The 20,717-nt window shown below is 41.8% G+C and overlaps 1 protein-coding gene across 10 annotated transcripts in view; it reads left to right on the top strand.

The window, feature by feature from the left end:
• The first annotated feature begins 14,143 nt into the window (after window positions 1-14,143).
• The window catches only part of NUMB (NUMB endocytic adaptor protein), a 175,049-nt gene continuing 168,475 nt past the window's right edge, over window positions 14,144-20,717 (top strand). For 3 of the 10 annotated variants that reach the window (XM_043472493.1, XM_043472494.1, XM_043472492.1), the window contains exon 1: window positions 14,462-14,485. The gene's annotated coding sequence lies outside the window, so the exon portion shown is untranslated. Of the gene's footprint in view, window positions 14,255-14,378; window positions 14,486-20,717 lie in introns of those variants that run through there. The other 7 variants (XM_043472487.1, XM_043472485.1, XM_043472490.1 and 4 more) reach the window with 5 other exon arrangements.

Below are 20,717 nucleotides of genomic sequence, written 5' to 3'. Positions count from 1 at the left end.
CTAAAAATATCTTGGGGTGATGATTGTGCAACCTTCTGAATATACCAAAAAACATTGCATCATACATTTTTTTTTACCACACCTGGAGGCCTGTTGGATCTTAGTTCCCTGAACACGGATTAAATCTGTGCCCCCTGCAGGGGAATCGCATAGAGCCTTAGCCACTGGACTACATCATACACTTTAAATGGGTAAATTGTATAGTATGTTAATTGTATCTCAATTAAGCTGTTTTTAAAAGTTTAAACCGAAATGGCTTCATGACTGTGAAAGGCCCACCAATGCAGGATGCTGGGCAGTGTGGAGCAGTGACCAGAACATTGATTTGAAAGTCGACATGCTTGAGTCCAAATATTTTGCTGCTTATCAATTATGTGACCTTAGGTGAATTATTTAGTTCTCTGAGGTTTATTTTATTTGTTGTAAAATGGTGACAATAATTCCTAATTCATAGGGTTTTTTTTAAGAAATATAAATTAAAAAAAAAATTAAAGAGTTATTCTGTTCCAGGCAGTGTTCTAGATTCTGGGATAATAGTTGTAACCAGGACAGTCAAGGCATAATACTTCTCCAGCGTAAAATATTGGCCATTAACTTAAAAATATTAAAGACCCTGAAAGCTAACACTGTGCCAAACACATTTATGGGCTAAATTTTGCCCTTGGGCTGACAGTTTGTGATCCCTGGTATAGGCTTTTCAGATGGTGAGTTTCTAGACTATTGCCCACTTGGCTGAACCTCAGCACCCTCAGCCTGCTCCCATATGCTTCCAACACCAACTGAAGAAATAATCCTCATAAAGTCCAGGGAAATCATCCTAGCAAGTAATTGAGCCAGCTCTATAAGATGCTGCAGGCTTCCTCAACGAGCCCATTCATTTTCCAGGCTTGGACTGAGTTGGCACTTTCTACAGGGTAGGTTTGGAAAGAACATGTGCTTCCCATGCCTTTCAAAACCATCTGTCCTCTGAGAACCTCTTTGGGAGGCCAGTTCAGGACACCGTCTCAGATGTTTGGATTTAACCCTTTCATTCTTCTTTACCTGCTGATGCCTATCACCTTGACTGTTTTTGGCCAGACATGCTGAGTGTGCAGTAACTGCATAGGAGGCTGTTTCCTGGAACGCAATAATGGATGACTAAACTGTTTCACTTCTCTAACATATCCCAGACCTCAGAAAAGAAAGAAAACGTTAAATGTATCTTGTAGCTTTTCAATTCAGAATCAAGCAACCTCACATTGCTCATTTATCCATCAACAGAGAAGGAGAGTTTAAAGCTCTTAAGAAGAGGAATTCTATAGAGAGTATTTGGGAAGTCAGTGCCTTCATTGGGGTCACATTACCCCTTCAACACCAAACTGTTTTTTGGAGTGCTTCACCCTCGTAGGGTCATGGAATTCCACAGGACCTCTGAGTTTGAGTCTTTCATGGGCAGAAGCTAAGTGGAGCACACCAGACTTCCAAAAGCCTCTGCCAAGTCAATGTGATGTAGAGAAAAATGGTAGACTCATGTTCAAATTCCCTTCTGCTACACTAGTAACCATGTGAGTCTGCAGAAATTACTTTATCATTCTGAATTTTACTTTCACATTTGTAAAATGGGAAGAATAATACGATCTCAAGGGTCTTTTGCAGTGGTTCTCAACCCAGTTACATATTAACATTGCTTTTTAAAAATGTGACAGCCTGTCCTACAAATCCAGTCAGAATCTCTGAGGGTGAAATCAATGCAATATATTATAAAAGGTCCACGGATTATTCTAACATACAGTCAGGATTGAAAAATCACTGGTGAGGATTAAATGTTACTTGTGTGCAAAAAAAAAAAAAAAAGTTACTTGTAAAGCAGTTCGTATTAGTTCCTAGTTACTCCCTAACTTAAGTGTCAAACCAGCAATTGACTATTCTTTTGGTTTAGGTTCTAAATCTGCACCACCAGGTGTCAGTCTGACCATACAAGTTGGTCCCTAGAAATTTTTATTTCCCTGTTTTCTCAATAACAGCCATGTACCCTCCCCCTGAGCACTTGTTGAGTACCTGCCTGTCTTATGCCAGCTACAGTGCTAGTGACCATGTGATTTCGAATCATATGACAAGTAGTCAGGGTAGTTATTGCCTCAACTATGAGGAATCAGAGGGTCAGAAAGATTCCTTTTACAGGATGTACAATAAGCAGCAGAACTGAGATTCAAGCTTCGTTCATTCATTCACTCATTCAGAAACACTGACCCTTACTAGGCACAAGGTACTGTATGCGGTAAGTTGGATTCAAAGGTGAACAAAACATAATTTTTATCTTCTGGAGGTTCATTTTATTCTTTACTTGTAGGTACATTTGGAAAAAAAGAGGGCATTTTATTTTATAGTTGTTTTTAGCCTCAGGTGAGCTATATCTAGAACTGAAATGTTCTATTCCTAAGAGAGTAAAATTGCCCTCATAGAATATCCTGGGATGGTTGTTCCACTGTACCCAGCCATTATAATAAAATTTTAAAAGTTTACTAGTGAAGCTAGAGACCACGTTTGTTTCACATTTGTTTTACTACTGTCTCGTTAGCTTATTTATATCCTCAGCTTCCCTGGTGGCTCAGATGGTAAAGAATCTGCCTGCAATGTGAGAGACCTGGGTTTGATCCCTGGGTTGGGAAGGTCCCCTGGAGAAGCGAAAGGCTACCCACTCCAGTATTCATTTCTGGAGAATCCCCATGGACAGAGGAGCCTGGTGGGCTGCAGTCCATGGGGTCGCAAAGAGTCAGACACAACTGAGCTACTAAACACACATTAGCTTATATCCTCAGCAGCAAACTATTAACATAGATTATGTGGCTTAAGTTTTAGTAAATGGATATTTACTGAATGAATAAATGTCTAGTATTCTAAGCACTATGCATAAAAAACAAGGGAAATGTTTAAAGAAGTCTGCATTGTATAGTGGTAAGAAGATTTGAATATTTCCTTCCAAAGTTTGTTCTAAAAGTCTCCAGTTAATTCATCTCTGAGGTGGGAAAGTCTCGAAAATCTTGGAAAAGGTTCTAAACGAGCCAGGGACTAGAGGACTATTATATTAGTACATTTGATCTGTGGCTCGAGTCTAACTGCTACTCTGGAGCTTGCTCCGTGTCACAAAGACATCAGCTGTTATCCGTCTCGAAGTTGTCATTCACTAACCAAGCAGTCTGACAATTAGGACCAAAGGATTACCAGGTTGGCTCAGACCTATAGTCCATTTAATAGCCTCTTACCTTGGATGAAGGGTTATTCAAGTAGTGTTTCTTAAACCTGGTTAGGAATCAGAATCACTTGGTGGAGCTTTGCAAAACTAAAGTACACCTACTCCAATCTAATGAAGTAGAATCCCTGAAACTAGGAGAGGAACCTGGACATTGATATAGGACTGCCTGGTTCACTCATGTGTGCTTCTGCACTTCACAAGTTTGCTCTAATTATTTCTGTATTCTGACTATATTCCTTCATTGGATATTGAGTTCCATGCGCTTCTTGTCTATAGCTTGAAAATATTCTTTTTCTTTCTATCAGTCCTCATCCTAACAGTACTGAAAGTTTGTCAGTTACATTGTAATCCTAGGATTTGGGGATTTGAGAGCAGAGTTCCTTTTGGTCTTACCCATGCTGTTTGTGATACTATAGACTTAGCTTACCCCCTAAAGCATGCCTAGCAGTCACATGCCCATTCTTGAGATTTTTTTGGTTTACAAGCAGCTCTAGCTTTATTAAGTGATCCTTCTGCATGAGTAAGACAACCTTTGTCCACTTAGTGCAATAGTAGAAAAATAATATCTGTTTCTGTGATGATTGTGACCTGGGATTATTACTGCTTAGGTCATTCAGGGCAAGGAAAGCACTGTTGAAGGTTTTGGGTTAAAGTCCTGTTATGAGTCTAGTCAGCCTGTTAGCGTTGGAGACGCCAGGAAGGAGAATATGCTTTCATTTAAGAACTCAATGACTAACATAACCCTTTGGAATGGAGGTAGGGGGACAGGAGTATTTACAGTAAAGTGTACAAGGGAATGAATAGAGAAAGTAGAATACCAGGGTCACAGACCATCCAAGTAGAATGAAAAAGGGTCTGGTTTGACCACTTCCTTAAAAAAGTGTGTGTGGGGGTGCTAAATGGTAGGTGGAGAACCACAATTGGTGTGTTAATTTTGGAATCTCTATAAATATTCTTTGATAAGTCAGAGTTTCCAAGTAGCCTTATGCACATGTAAAAAGAACAAGAGAGAGAAAAAAAAAAGAACAGGAGGAGAAAGAAGCCTAGGAGAGTGACAGGGAAAGAGAAGCGTTACCATGTCGTAGCCTATGCATGCCTCCAGGCAAGTTAGGTCTGGCCAGGATCTGTTTGCCCAGAAAACTTACTGGGGCTTGGTTGGAAATTTGTAATACTCCAGTGATGAGATTTTTGGTTGGATTCCTTGCGGACTTCAACAATGAACTTGCTCTCAATTGAAGTTCTTAGAAAACAGATCTCCAGGGACTGCTCCACCCAAGATGAAAATACTGTGGCCTCTGATTCCAATACAGGAGCTCAAAGATGAGCTGGCTCCTCTATGAATCGACACTCAAAATAATAATAGCTTTTCCTGCCATTTCTTTTCATCTAGAGATTTCAAAGCATCTCATAAATATGTGCCCATTCCATGGTTAACCTATTAAGCCACATCTCTGACAGTCATCTTAGGCATGGGATCCTTCCATCAGTTGATGACTGAGCTGGAAATAAGAGTGTGGGCCTCCTGATTCAAGGTCTCATGCTCAACACTCACTCCCTGTCTTCACCACCCCACCTGCAGCTGTCTATGGTGCTCCCCTGGGGCACAGTTCTTCGTAGGGGCTGGGGTGTCAGATCTGCTCGCTTCTTTGCTGTCATCACCACCCGCTGATTGCATTTCTGGTTCCCTGTGTCCTGGCAACTGGGCTGTGCCTTGGTTATTTGGAATGTGAGAATTGTTGAAGAATCTCTAGGGATTCTTCATGTCTTACAATCCTTCATCCAAATTCACAGCTCCCTGACAATCTCAGGCCCATCAAAGTGCTTATCCTGTGGTATTCTTCCCCTCTGTCTTCATCCTCACGTCCCCTCTGCAGAGCAAGAGGAAGCCACAGACCAAGAGCTTTTGAGGTAGGAAAGAATGAGAAGGAAAAGTCTTGTCTTTCCTTTCAGCTTGTCCTCTTTGTTCCCAAGGAGGGGGCCAAGGCCATGAACCTTGACCCACAATGGGAAGATTAGCAGGCTGCGTCTATGTTTCCATCACTCACCCTGAGGGAGCTGACTTTTTAATTTTTTTTATCTGGAGCAGGGGTGACTCAGTGCAGACCTGTGATGGGGAAATCCATCTAAGAACCTGAGAGGGAAGTAGCAGAGGGCCACTACTGGCCCAGCATTTTCATTTAATTTTCAGACCAGAATGGTTTCGCTCAATCAGAGGAAACTGAGTTCTCCCTCTCCCCACTGTTGGCAACTGAAGGAATGACCCTGTCTCTCTGTGGGTCCAATGAAGACAGAAAATGAGATTTCAAATTCATAATGCAGGGAAGGCCACATTATGCATATACACATAATGCAGGGAAGGCCACATTCCACACTGGTGGAATGTTTTATTTAGTCATATACCACCACTGTGCTTTTACCTACGAATTACTACTAACCACTAGTGATCATTACATGATAATTGGCACACGCTTTTTTTTACAACTCCCATAGCACCACCCCAAAATAAATGATGGTGTAGGGAAGGAAGGCAGCTCCTAGAGACAACTCCTGACTCATTCATTCACTGAACATTTAGTGAACTACTTTGGGTCAGGTCCCGTGCTAGGAACTGTGAGCAGGATGGATGGGTTCCTGATATCACAGTGCTGTAGGAGGATGAGTTCCATGCAAATTTACTCATGGGATGTGTGTATCCAAAACGGAAGTGCAATATATATGAGTCCAACCCAGTGGTGCCTGGGAGAGGAGATGTCAGCAGGCCCCACTGTAGTTATCACTTTGAAAGTGAGATCTGTAGAATGAGTAGGACCCAGTAAAGGGAACCTAACTTAGGGTGTGTGTATGCTCAGTGTGTGTGCTCAGTCACGCCTGACTCTTCATGACCCCATGGACTGCAGCAGGCCAGGCTTCCCTGTATATCACCATCTCCAGGAGCTTGCTCAAACTGATGTCCGTCGAGTTGGTGATGCCATCCAGCCATTTCATCCTACTTAGAGTAAACCTATATGATTGGTATATGATTTCCCCTTTACATAATAGTAACCCCCCAAAGTAAATCCCAGTCTCCATCAAATACAGTGCCTCCGACTCAGCTACTGTATAGTGTGATGCTTACCTTGGTAAAGTGTGAAATTCTACATAAGTGGAAGATGTAATTATTGTTATACTAGAGAGTATTTCAGGGAGGAAGATGGCATGAGGGAAATGGGAGTGAAAATCAGGTTCTTCTATTTCCACAGCCCAGGCTGCACCCTCCGGGCCCTGGGGATGATCTGGGTCTGACTCGGGAAATACGCTTGTCTGCCTTCCCTTGAGCAATAACATCCTTTCCTATCAGCTGTGGCTCTGAGAAGACACTGATGTCCTTTTGCAGGAAACTAACAGGAAAAGAAAGAAAGCCTACTACTAAATACACTTCCTGAGGGCAAAATGAAATGGCTGCTGCTCTGGCTGCCTGGAGGAAAAGGCTGAATAAATAAACACACCATCCCTATTGTGTAGATAGGTTTCCTGGGGGCAAGTCTTCATCTTCTCAGCCCTTCTTTCCCTTCTAAAATTGGCCATCCTGCAAAACAGCAGACAGAGATCTTCTCTGGCTACTGAGAAGTGTTGAGACTTATAATTCTCCTCTTTCTCAAACCCAGAGGAAACATAGAGTTAGAAGAAGAGGAGACAAGTGACAGGAAGAGGAACTTGATGTTGCTACATGCCTCTCCTTTAACCTCACAGATCTTTCCCCCCGACTTCTGCTTTGAGCTCTTCTGTGCACAAATCTGGAAACACCTAGGAACAGGCCCAGAGAAGCAGAGGCCAGGGTTGTGGCATCTCAGAAAATCAAGGGGCCTGTTTAAATCCCACCTGCCCAGGTGTCTTGATTTGAAGGCAGAAGTGTAACTGTTATTATCTGTGAGTATTTACTGAGCGCTAATGGTCTAGCACCACAGAAAAACTGCTTAAGATGGTGACTTTGGATCAGAAAACAGCTCCAATTGAAAAGATCCTAAGGCATTTCCTTGTAAGGATAGTTTTTTCTTCTGCCTGGAACACTGACAAAAGGAAAGAACCTGTACAAATGTAAAGAGAGTGGAGGGAGGAAGGGGGAGAGAATATTTGAGTAGATATTCCTGGCCTGAAAAGATGGGATGAGGTGAGCTATGCATTTGGACCTTTGTGTTTCTACAATGTTTTTGGTTTAAAGATCATTTATGCTTTAGGAGTTCTCGCCCTGCCCCTCCACCCCCTGCCACCACCACATTTTTTTTATAATATAATCATGTGTGAGCCCTGAGAAATGACTCAAAGCCAAAATAATGGGGTTTCCTTGATAATAGTTCCTCATTTTCTCTGGCTACAGGCCAGTCCTCAATATCCTCCTTCTTTATAAGGAAGCCACTCAACCCAGCCCTGCTGGTCACTCTAACCTCATAGTGATCTTTCATTCATGTTGTAAACTGGGCTTTCTACTTCCAACTTTCTAATTGCAAAATTGCTCTCTCTTCAGCCTCTTGATTCTGACTGCTCCCAGTCCAGGGATGCAGTCTGCCCTTTGGGTGCCCTCACGCCATCCACAGAGCCTGGTAGGATCCCTCTTTCTCTCATCCTGTTAGGGATTGACAGGAGACTGCAGAGTGACCAGTGAAAGGGGCAAAAGTCACACAGCCATGTCCTTGCTCATTCTGGGTACACCCCCTCTCTCTGCAACTTTAATGGAGCCAGGTTCAGACTTCTGAAAATTTGAGCTGCTGCCTTAATTACCCAATCTTGCTGGTTTTGAGCATGCCTTGCTTAATATAAGGCAGGCAGGAAATTAGACTGGATCATGGCTTTGTTGCTCATATTTTCTGAGCCCCAAATCTGGAATTGTGGTCTGGCAAGTATAGGGTACATGTGGATAAATGAGACAAAATATTTGAAAATAAGACCATTCTGGACATTGCATATCTGCCCATTAGCTTGGCAAGGGAACAGATATCACACACTCATATAATGTTAATAACAATTAACATTAATAATAATTAATGAGAATTTACCATGCATCAGGTCCTTCCTGAACTATGTCGATTATCTCACTTATTGCTCATAAAAGTTTCCTCTGAGTAGCTAGAAGGGAGAGAAAACCAATCATTATATACTCAATAATGAAATTAATAGAATAGTATTGTATACACTAGGTACATAATATATGCCAGGCTCTGAATTGAACACATTCTCTGCTTTAACCTTTAAACAAAATCTGTAAGTAGGTATTATTATTATTATCATCATATGTTAGGCTGCTTCTGAAGTGACTCCAATAATCCCCCTCCTGGTATTTGCACCGTTGTGCAATCCCCTTTCCTTGAGTGTGGGCTGGACCCAATGACTTGCTTTTGACTAACAGAATGTGGCAAGAATACTGGGATGTCACTTCTGTGAGTAGATTGCAAAAGACTGACTTCTGTCTTTTTAGCAGTCTCTCTCTCATTGACCCTCTCTTTTTCCCTTGTGCTGGCTTGCTGTGATGAAGTAAGCTGCTACATTTTGAGATGCTCTATGGAGAGATTCACAGGTAAGGCATACAGAGGTCCTGAGCCAACAGCTCATGAGGATCTAAGGCCTTAGGCTAAAGCTTGTGAGCTAAGGAATCCTGCCGACAATGATAAGACTGAGCTAGGGTGCAGGTTCATCCTAATTGAGCCTTGAGGTGACTGCACCCTTGTGAGACACCCAGAGCCAGAGGACCCAGTTAAGTTACACCAGGATTTCTGACCCACAGAGACAGAGGTAATAAATGTTGTTTTAAGTTACTAAATTTTGGGATAATTTGTTATCCAGCAAGATATAGCTAATATATATTCCACTTTGTAGATGAAGAAACTGAAGTTTAGGTAAATGAATCAACTTTCCCAGAGTCACACGGCTAGAAATAGCAGAGCCAGGATCTGAACACATTTAGTTTCAGGGTCTGAGTTCAGGTCTACTTTCTTATGAGATTCCAAGTGATTAGGAAACTGGAGTTCTAGAAGGCATTTTACTCTCTGAAATCCTTGGAGGACAGCCCGGTTTCCAGGAAACTCTGTGTGTGTATGTGTGTGTAAAACTGGGATGGACAAAAGTTTAAATGGTGCTAAGTGCTTTGAGTGGTCCACTCCCTGTTGCAGAAGAATGGCTGGTCCACCCATAGATCTGGTGATAGTAACCAGGGGCTCCATTCAATAGAACAATGGCAGAGCTAAGAGCTGCAACCCGTCCCTTTTACAAGCACTCAAGCCATCTTACCTATGCTATGCAAGGTGGGTAGAGGACTTTTCTTGAGGATGAAAATGCCTGCATTGAGTAACGAGATGGTATGGTGTGCTACTTAAAAATCACATGAGCCCTAGAATTGGAAATCAAATGGTTCTGCCTGAAAGGACACCCTTTTCCACTGACTTTTAAAATTTTTTTTTTTGCTTCTTCCCATCCAAGGAACAGAGTCTTGAATTTTGAAACCACAGTGCTTTGTTCCAGCATGGAAAACAACTTGGCACATCCCTTTGTTGGAAGCTCCCCAGTTTGGGATGGCAAAAACATCTTCTTCCAGAAAATTTCCCTTTGTTTACCCAGAGCTTCATGCCAGTGGTCACCTTTATGAAATCAAAAGAAGATGCGTTCACTGGCTGGCTGCAGGAATGTAGCCTTCCTTGTCGGCTTTGCCTGGTGCCAAAGCAGCAGGCTTTGAGCTCAGTGCTATTTCCAGGTGGCAACAGAGCAATGATGCCATAGGGTAGAGTTCTGGCCCCATTCTCCTTTCAACTAGTGGCAGAGGCTGCACTTTGTTGGTTCCATTGTGCAACCTTGTGTAAAGTCCATATCTGGGGCGGTTGGGGGTTGGACTCTAAGCTGTTTCAGCACTCTGACTGTGGCCTCTTGACGCTCTCATGTTCATTACCCTCTTCTCCAAGGGCTTTCTCTCTCTCAGCTCTCACTCTCTCTGTCTCTGTCTCACTTTTGTCTCTTTCCTCCCTTTTCTCCAACCCCTATATCCCTGTCAACCTCCACTTTCAGGGATCCTAAGCTCAGGGAACCATCTCTTATCAAATATTATGACTTTGCCCCTAACTGCTAGCAGCAGGCAGCTCTGACCCTCGTCTGTTTATCTGACTGATTTTATTTTCCACCGACTGTTTGCTTCTCTAATCCATTTGGAATTATGCGCAGAAACCAGAGAGGAAAAAAAAAAAATCCCCCCCAAAACAAACAAAAACAGCCAAATGGAATTTTCATAGTGAGTTTGTCCTCCTGGACTAAAATAGAAATGTAAAGACACTTGGGTTTTGCTCCCTTGAAAAATGGTATGATCAAAGAGAGGAGTAGCAAAGAAAAGAGAGCAAAATGCACCAGCACATATGAGAGCCCAAGGCAAACCATACCACTTAGATATTGGGCCATCACTCTGAGTCCATCATTTCCCACTTAATCAGGATTTATAAAGGCTATTTTTGCCTTTAATACACCTGCCATGCTGGTTTTGCTCAAGTGGTTCTTCACAGATACCATCTGTGCCACCTCCACAACCAGCCACGCAACACAGAGTTGCAGACTCCCTGACTCCAGTGTCCTTGCTTTTTAAGAGCGGGCCTTGAGAGTGGTGGAGAAGCACCTAACACAGGAAAGAAAAGAGAAGTTGGATGGAGTAATTGCATTATAAGATTACTTTGTGGACACAAAATCAAAATGTAGGGTACAAGCAATAACTTTTCCAGTTACTGCATGGGCTTCAATAACAGAATAGCCTTCTGCTGCATCAAAGAATATTCCTTAAAACCTTCCTTCTTTAAGGTTTTCTCTCTTACTGGGTTGTATGTGTTTATACTACATTTTCCCTCTTAACTGATTTTCACAAGGAATGGGAGTGATAGAAGTGTATATGCACATATGAACAAAAACATATATGAATGCCTTTTTCTTTTTTCAGTTCAGTTGCTCAGTCGTGTCCGACTCTTTGCGACCCCATGGACTGCAGCATGCCAAGCTTCCCTGTCCGTCACCAACTCTCAGAGCTTACTCAAACTCATGTCCATCGAGTTAGTGATGCCATCCAACCATCTCATCCTCTGTCACCCCCTTCTCCTTCTGCCTTCAATCTTTCCCAGCATTAGGGTCTTTTCCAAAGAGTCAGTTCTTCACACGAGGTGGCCTAAGTATTGGAGTTTCAGCTTCAGCTTCAGTCCTTCCAAAGACATTTAGGACTGATTTCCTTTAGGATTGACTGGTTGGATCTCCTTGCAGTCCAAGAGACTCTCAAGAATCTTCTCCAACACCACAGACCAAAAGCGTCAATTCTTTGGTGCTCAGTTTTCTTTATAGTCCAACTCTTACATCCATACATGACTACTGGAAAAACCATAGCTTTGACTAGACAGACCTTTGTTGGCAAAGTAATGTCTCTGCTTTTTAATATACTGTCTAGGTTGGTCATAGCTTTTCTTTCAAGGACCAAGGGTCTTTCAATTTTAAGGTTGAAGTCACCATCTGCAGTTATTTTGGAGCCCAAGAAAATAAAGTCTGTCACTGTTTCCATTGTTTCCCCATGTATTTGCCATGAAGTGATGGGACCGGATGCCATGATCTTAATTTTCTGAATGTTGAGTTTTAAGCCAAGTTTTTCACTCTAGTATATGCAATAGAAGGGTGACTTCCCTGGTGGTCCAATGGTTAAGACTTCATGCTTCCACTATAGTGGGTGCAGGTTCCATCCCTGGTGGAGGAATTAAGATCCCACATGCTATGTTGTGTGGTGAAAATAAATAAATAGATACAATGAAATAAAAGGAATAGCTGAACTTTGTGGCAATTTTCCTAGTTTTGTGATAATAATTTTGTTGAGTTCCTGAACTTCCATGGCAAGTCCTCTTAGTAAGGCTGGCCTAATTCTATGTTCATAGTCACTATGACTGTGAAAGAGCCATTATTACCGAAAGTACCATAATAATGGTCATGCCCTCCTATGACGTTATTGTTTTCTATCTGCCAGGACATTAACTGCCTTCTAACTTGCTCTAAAATTGGTAGGTAGGACACACTGCCAAGACTAGAGAGAAGAAAGCTGCTGGTAATACCTTCAAAACCTTCGGACATACTGCTACCTCCTTTTCACTGGAGCATCTTCACATTTACATGTTACTTCTTTTGTTATGGGATGTTAGTTAAGGCTTGCCTTATGTCTTGAATGCCATCCTATCATGGTCAATGTCTGATCTTTCCTTCAATTGAATGATTCAGACATTTCTGTAGTTATTTTGGCTTTTCCGCTTTCCTTTCACAGTCTTTTTATGAGTCATTGAATTGAAGGGGAGGTTATTTCTAAATTGGAAGGTGAGGATGAGAGAAGGGGGAGGAAAGTTCTGGGAAAAAACTAGGAAAAGACACCTTACTGTTATGTAGAGTTACTGGAGGAATAATTTCCCCTTAGTTTGGTGATAGAAGTATATAGTTTATTTAAATGACTAAAAATACATGTTAGAAAATGGACAATTTTTTCTTTGGTGGGGGGATAATGAACCACACAGTTTTACACTTCTTGTAGCTTGCTGAAATAGGACAGAAGGGTAAATAGAAGAGATATGGAACAAAGAGTTAGCAGGAATAAGAAAGGGGCAAGGTCTAGTCTTGGTGCCACAGGAAGTCCCCACTCATAAAGGGATGCTTAAGGGGGAAGTACCCTTGAACTTTCCCAATCCATTCTTGAGTGTATGTTTCATGACCCATTGAGTTTACATATGCTGGGTGGAGTTGTGAGGAAGGTACATTTATTAAAATCTGATTTAGAAATTGAAAGAGTAATTAGGCCAGCATTTTGCCATTCAGGAGCAAGAACAGTGGGTGGAAGTGAAAAAGAAAAGCAAAAAGCTGAAATGAAAAAAAAAAGAATATACATTTCTAGGAGCACAAGTTTTTATAGCAACATCAAATTTCTCAAGAGTGCCTACTGTGATTTGTACCCAAATGAATAAAAACGCAATCATTTATTCTGGTGCATTGTGCCAATATGAGAAAAGAACTGCAATTCATTCAACGGTCCTAATTTAGACTGCTAGGAAGAGAGGTTTAGAAAAAAAGACAAATTGTTAAGTATCTGACACACATCTAGTAGAGTTATTTAAGAACTGCTGAGCATAAAAATCAAGTTGCAGAGAGCCGAATTCTCTTTTCCAGAGCATCACAAGGGTAATCTGTGGCCCATTTAGTCCAAACTTGCTGGTGGCTGCCTGGTCATTTCCCAGAAGCCAGCCATGAGTGAGTCTGGAAGGGGGAGACCTCGTAACACGCCACTTCAATTTATTAACTGCAACCAAAGTGGACTGACTTCTGCTAAATAAACGGTTGTGCTTTGCCCTTTAGCATGGAGACTTCTGGAAAGAACGTCAAGGAAACTGGGCACCATAGGACCTCAAGGGAAAATTTTAATCTATATAGAGCGTTTCTCTCATCGAGTTGTAATCGATTTTTATACACAAATTCTAATGTTGCTGTTTTGTGTAAGTACTACCCTCTGGGTAAGCTGGCAGTGATAAGCTTCTCCTTATTGGGAGAAAGTTGGAGAAAGGCACAGTCACCTCTACCACAAAGAGTTAATCCTTCCCGTCGGATTTGAGCGTCAGTCCCTTCCTCGCTTTCTACTGCGCAACCAAACTGTGCCCAAGCTCGAACCAACCGGAGCCGACCATCCTTTGCCAGGTGACTTAACAGACACTTGCGGTAGCCTATCAGAACTTTGAACTGTCCAACCATCAACCAATTACAACTAAAGCTTAGTCTAGGACGCTCCAGGTCCGGGAGGGGGCTAATACCGGGTCAGGAAAAGGGGCGGTAAGGAAGCTTTGACGGACGGGTAAACTAAACCAATAAGAGCAGAGAGCTGCCGCCCCACTATCCAATCGCGAGGTAGGAAGTGTGAAATGGGGTGGGACTGTTGTCATGGGGGAGGTGGAGGCGCTAGGTGGCTACTGGCGCCCGAGGTAGAGAGGCAGGGGTGCTGGAGTTGGTCGGCGGCAGCTGCAGGTGAGTTCGGATAACGCGGGCCTGAGGTCTGGGGGCCGTCGCGGGGGGTGGGGGTGGAAACTCCATCTCGGCGCTCCCGAGGCGGAAACCAGCCGGAGGGGGGCCTCGACAGCGGGTCCAGCCCGGCCCCGGACGGGGCCAGGGCGGGGGCGGCGACGGCGGCGAGTTCGCCCAGACTGGGCTGGTGGGAGAGCCACCCGGTTCCTGCGGCAGAGTTCGTAGTGTGGCAAGGTAGGCTGCGGGGCCGGACCCAAGCAGGTCAGACCAGCAGGTCCCTCGGGACGCCTAGCTGGTCGGGTATGGGACACTGACCGGCGACCGGTGCGTGTGAGAGGTAGTTTCTTGGGGAGATAGGAGCATCTGGGGTCCCGGAGAAGGGGGTGACCGGTTACGACCTGGTCCGAGGGACGCGGTGACTCGGGAATACTCTGGACACCTTTAGGTGTGCTGAAGAAGGGGGGAACCCGGGAAGTCCGGGAGCGGCCCGAGCGGAGAAAGCTGGGGAAGGCGTGGGGCGGGGGCGGGGGGGTGGTGGTGACTGGGAGTGGCCCGGGTCCGAGGGAGAAGGGAGGCCGAGGGCGGCAGGGATCCCCAGTGAGGGCGTCGAGGAAGGAGGCAGGGAGGGGGCTGGGGATTCTCCTGAGAAAGGCGGCCATCCGCGAGAGCAGCGCTGTGGGAGCTCTGGCGGGGCTTCGGTTGGTCGGACCGCTGGAGACCTTGAACAGCCTGGGGAGGGACGGGAGCGCCCTGCCCCCCACCGCTGGTCTGCGATGGGAGATACTGGACTGGGAACTGGGTGTGTGAGGATCCCCGGGAGAGCAGAGTTTTGGGGGGGGGGGCGGAAAACCACCAACAAAACCTCGAGGGGGTAGCTCGGGTTTGAGAAGTGAGAGGTTTAGCCGAGTGAAGTCCTCTCAGTTGGGGATTAGTCAAGCAAAATGACTCGGGGGGTAGGCGGGAGAAGTAGTTTCCTTGTAGGAAGGGAGTAGGAGATAGGGCATCGTAGGAGGGAGCGAGAAAGTTGCTCAGGAAGAGACTAGTGGTCTTGCGGAAACTGACCAGGACAGTAGGTAACGAGGAATAACATGGGGGCCTTTAATAGGTTCTAATAACTTCAGAAATAGAAGAAACTTCAGCTGCATAATAATACTAACATGCCATCTAGGGCCAGAGAAAGGGTTCTCAAAGCAAGGTTGTGACTTGCATTCCAGTGCTTTAGGAAAGAAATGTTTAGGACGAAAGCAATCATGTTAGAAAATAAGGACATGGACAAGATGGGGAATTTGAATGGGAAAAAAGGAGGAGTAGCTGAACTAAAGGAGTAGGACCGGGACTTGATTAGGAAGAGGAGAGGCATGAAAAGGCGGGTAGGCTTACTTTCTCCAAATTAGAAATAAGTTTGAATTCTGGTTCCGCCACCTAGCTTCGATAGCTTAACCTCTCTGTGAAGAAGTTTCATCTGTATAATAAGGATAAGGATACTTCCTACTTCTTATGGTTGTTTTTTTTTTCCACGTGAATTAATATCTGTGGAACTTTGAGAATAGTAACTGGCACAGAATAAGTCCTATATACTGGATATTTTACAAATGTGTAGAGAATGAAGAAAGGCTTGAATTCTTTAATGCGTCGTTCTGGAACTTTAACTTGAACTCGAATCACCTGGACGACTTGCTAAAATACAGACTGCTGGTTCCATCCAGAATTTCTGATACTGTAGGTATCTGGTACTGTAGGGCCTGAGAGTTTGAATTTCTCTCAGGTGATACTTATGTTGGTCAGGGGAACATTTTAAGAACCACTTGCTTTATTGAAAGTAGTAATAATGTAGCAGGGGATTCCTTGGTGGCTCAGTGATAAAGAATCCACCTGCCACTTCTGGAGACGCACGTTGCCATCCCTGGGTCGGGAAGATCTGGAGAAGGAAATGGCAACCCTCTCTGGTATTCTTGCCTGGGAAATCCCATGGAGAGAGGAGCCTGGCGGGCTACAGCCCATGGGGTCGGAAAAGAATCAGACACGACTCAGCGAATAAAACAACAAAATAATGTAGCAGCCTTAAAATACCTGTCTACCTGCTAGACAGGTAGAAGCAATTGAAAAAAAAAATCCTAATACTCTACAAGGGATACCCTGTTTTGTTGTTTAGTTGCTAAGCGGAGTCCAACTCTTTTCGACACGGTGGACTGCAGCATGCCGTACTCCTCTGTCCTCCACTATCCCCCAGAGTTTGCTCAAATTCATGTCCATTGAGTTGATGATGCTTGCTATCTAACCATCTCATCCTTTGCTGCCCCCTTCTCCTTTTGCTTACCCTATTTTAAGCCTGTGTTTTTTGAACTGGATGATACTTTATTAGTAACTATAAAGTCAATTTAGTGGGTTACCACCAGCGTTACAAATAAATGAAATAGGACAGAATTGACTACTATTGCACATGGCAAGGGAAAATATTGTTTTTGGAAATTTTGCTCATACATGTGTGTTAGTTGCTAAGTCGTGTACAACTCTTTGTGACCCCGTGGACAGGAGCCTGCCAGGCTCCTCTGTCCATGAAATTCTTCAGGTAAGAATACTGGAGTGGGTTGCCATTTCCTTCTCCAGGGGATCTTCCTGACCCAGGGATCGAACCGGGTCTCCTGCATTGCAGGTGGATTCTTTACCATCTGAGCCATCAGGATGACGTACATGTGTGTACTAGGTTACAATGTAAAATGTATTTCTTACACTAAAAAGAGTTTGTAAAAACTGTTTTGAGCTATGGAGTGCAGTAGAAGTGATGTTCCAATAGGGACATCCAGGAACTGGGTTTATTGTTTGTTTTTCTTTTTGTGGTATTTCTTTCTCAGGTGGTGATACTTTCTGTTAAATTTCTTAGAGTTGATGATTTGGTTTCTCCTGTGTTTGCTTTATCATACTGTGTTGTGCTTCTTTTTAGAAATTGAGAATACTTGGCATGAGTACTGAAGGGTATTTGAGGCAGAGAGTTGAAATTGAATGGTGTTTCTCAGATGTGGTCCACTTTTGTTTCACTCATGCCCTCTTCTTTAGCTTTTCTTACCAGTATACTGTAAAGCACAGTCTATAAAAAACCTAAGTATACACAGACATATTGACAGTAAACAACTAATACTGAAAGAGACTGGTTTGAGAAAAGTTCATGTGTAGAAAGTAAGTAAAAACCAAATAAGACACATTTCAAAAGAGAAAAGCAAAAGGGTGTTTCCTTTTTAGAGAGTAAAGGAATTTTTAAGTTTTTCATGGCCATTCATACAAAATATGTACTATAAAAGCATTTTTAAGAGAACCAAATATACTTGTGTATTTTAGATTTCTAGGTTTTTGAAGAAAAATGGTGATAATACTGGACAATTAAATGCACCTGGGATAGAGTTTTAACTACAAAGTAGTTTATTAAGTGGGAGCTTTTGTTCTGATGGTTTTTTCCCTTGAGAATAATCTTGATGTGGCATATGTTGTAAGTTTAACTTGTTTGAGGGACCTAAATGTAATCTACATACTTATTTAAAGCTATATTGAGAATATATACGTATATATTTTGCTGTTCTTGGTTTGATTTTTTTTTCTAAAAGACTAGATGTTTTATATTTAGAAAGAGTTAATTTATATCTGTTTTAATGGATGTAAGAACAGAGAAAGCAGTATTGAAAACAAAGAGATTCTTACAGCTCTCTTTAAGATTTTTATTCCAGGAGATTTATGTAACCCTTTCATTAATGTTTTATGAAATTGTGAATAAACTTTTGGAGTAGCTTTGCATCAGGAATTTTAGATTTTTCTCTCTCCGAAAAATTTTTATTTGTATTTCATTTTTTAAATATTATTAAAATTTCAATCTTTGAAAAAAATTTCAATCTTTGGAAGGTCACAAAACATGTAATCATTGCATATTTGAGTTGAAACACATAGGCACTCTTTTCATAAAACAAATTTACTAATTTTTGTGACAAAGGTTGCAAGGATGAAAGCTTTTAAATTCCTTGCATTGAGTTAAATGAAGTATCCCTGCCACCAGAATGGTTGTTCTTTAAGTTATTGTACAGTTGGTAGGCACTTTTATATAGATCATTTGGTTCTTTACTAACTGATGAAGAATGTAAAATCTTTAATAGAGTGTGGGAAAAATGTAAAATTCATTCTTCATAGTTGTGGACGTTAGTTTGATTACTTGCTTTTTGATAAATGGACTTTATTCAGTTGACTTACTATTTACCCATAATTTAATCATACTTATCTGCAAATTGCTCTCATTGCTCAACCCTTTTTACAGTGAGATTTGTTAATCTGTTGTTGAAAAAAATGGTGGTTTTTAAATCCCAAAGAAACTGCTTTTGACTGTACAATTTAGTGAGGCTTTTTTTTTCCCATTTCAAAGAATATTCATGTAAATTATTTTTACAAGTGGAAGTTCAATTAACACTAGTTAATTAAGTTCATTTTCTATTTCAGTAAAGTTTTGTCTTTTATATGTAGCTTCTGATATGTTTTCTCTGCTTTTTGCTCTCCAAATACTCATACAATAAATCTCAATGGAGATGTGCTACCTGAAAATCTGGAGTTCTGTGGAAGTGCAAAAATCCCAGTGTCTGGTTGCTGGTTTGCTGGGAGAATTCCTTTTATCAGAAAAGTTCCCTAGGTAAACTTACTAACTTAAAAAGAGGTCTTTTAATAGAGTACTTGGAAAGCTGCATTTTATTTTGGACTTGTCAAAATACGTATGTTGTGTTTAATAAATTTTGATTTGTATGGAATGGATCTGAAATTCTGCCAATTTCTGAACTCTGATATATGTTTCATTGGTGGGGCTGGGGAGAAAGGATATAGTTTGTACTCCTTACATTAAAAAACATTTTTTTTGCTATCATATTTCTTTATCTTGATATAATGATAAATCTTTTATTTACAAAGAAATACAATTTTTTGAAAATAAAGACCAATTTATTTGCAAAGAAAATTTATCTTCAGTAATTTAACATATTAGAAATCTCATTAAAGGCAAATTCTGTATAAGGCATTTTAGGCTGTTTGTTCAGCTATGAAATAAAAGTACTGACAAATAGGATGTCTTATCATATTGCCATATATTTTTGAGAATATAAAATATGCACTTGGAAATCTTAGGGCAAAAGGAGGTTTGAGACTAAGGAGAATGAGGAGAATACTGACGTGTTTGAGGAGGAGTCTGGTGGATCTGCAGGAAGTATGTCTAGAGGAGTGAGCCATTCTTGGCAGTTTTCCTAGCGTGACATATGTAAAGGAGGTTGATCCTATTTGCAACACTCTCGCATGGACATATTTTTTGTCCTGCTTGTTAGAACTCTTCCTTTGTTGTGTTCCACTCAGGAAAGCATGTCAGAATACAAATGAACACCCTGAGAATTGCTAGTCCTAGGGTGGGAACCTGGGCAGGGCCATGTGGATTTAGGAGGCAGGGTACTTGACTCTGCTCTCTAGCCCTTGGGAATAGGTGCCCGACAATACTGGGCCGTGCCTTCCCACTTGTCCTTTCCAATGGAGTCTGGGGTTAGGCAGGAGGAAGACTCCAGTCTTCTTAAATGCATGAACCAAAGAGTTGCTGAATAATTGACTTTCAGCGCCTTCCCTTTTTCTCCCTACCCAAACTCTTTCTCCCTACTTGCTTGTTGCTACCTTACATTCACGAACAAAGTCTTGAGTTCTCTGATTAGATAGCAAAATATTAATTATGGTAACCTGTTTATATTAAAGTTATATAGTTAATTAGAAAAATGATTATCATCAGATTTTTCCAGTTTAGTTAGGGAGGAAAAGGGATTTAAAGCTGTAGAACACTTGCTTGGCTCCTGAATAAAGACGAAGTCAGGAACACAGAAAAAAAAGCACAATTCACATCTTTTAAGATTGACTGCCTTTGACTTCAGAAAAGTAAAAGATGCTTCTGACTTTTTTAATCAGGAATTTTAGCTCCCAGTATTATTTAATAAACTTTTTTCAACCTAGAATCTCACAGAACAGCCTGATGATCACAGAAGTACGTTTGTAACTACCATATAGAGAAATTGAAAAAAGTATCATTTGTGTTCTGAGGAAGAATGATAGGATAGAGAAAAGCCAAGTTCTGTGATTGTTTGACCATGCTTTTGAACCCTGGCTCTGTCATTTACTAATTGACTAATTAGGCAGTAGGCAGTTTATGAAATCTTTCATAGCCTTAGTTTTGTCATCTATAAAATGGAGCTTGTAATATCCTCCTTAACTATCCTAATAATGAGAATTAAACAAAAAGCATTTTATGTAGTTCCATGCATATAGTGGGCACTCAACACATGGTAATGTTAATAATTAGTAATTATAGCAATCTTAGCCCTTTATTAATATCCCAGATACTGTGATTATAAGCAATGTGGTAGTTAGAAAAACAGGAATTGATTTTACAATTTTACATGTATTTTAAGTATTTACA

This window comes from Cervus canadensis, chromosome 6 (genome assembly GCF_019320065.1).
Source record: "Cervus canadensis isolate Bull #8, Minnesota chromosome 6, ASM1932006v1, whole genome shotgun sequence".
Lineage (NCBI taxonomy): Eukaryota > Metazoa > Chordata > Mammalia > Artiodactyla > Cervidae > Cervus > Cervus canadensis.
The sequence above is the reverse complement of the archived record's forward strand: the minus strand, read 5'-3'. Positions and strand labels throughout refer to the sequence as shown.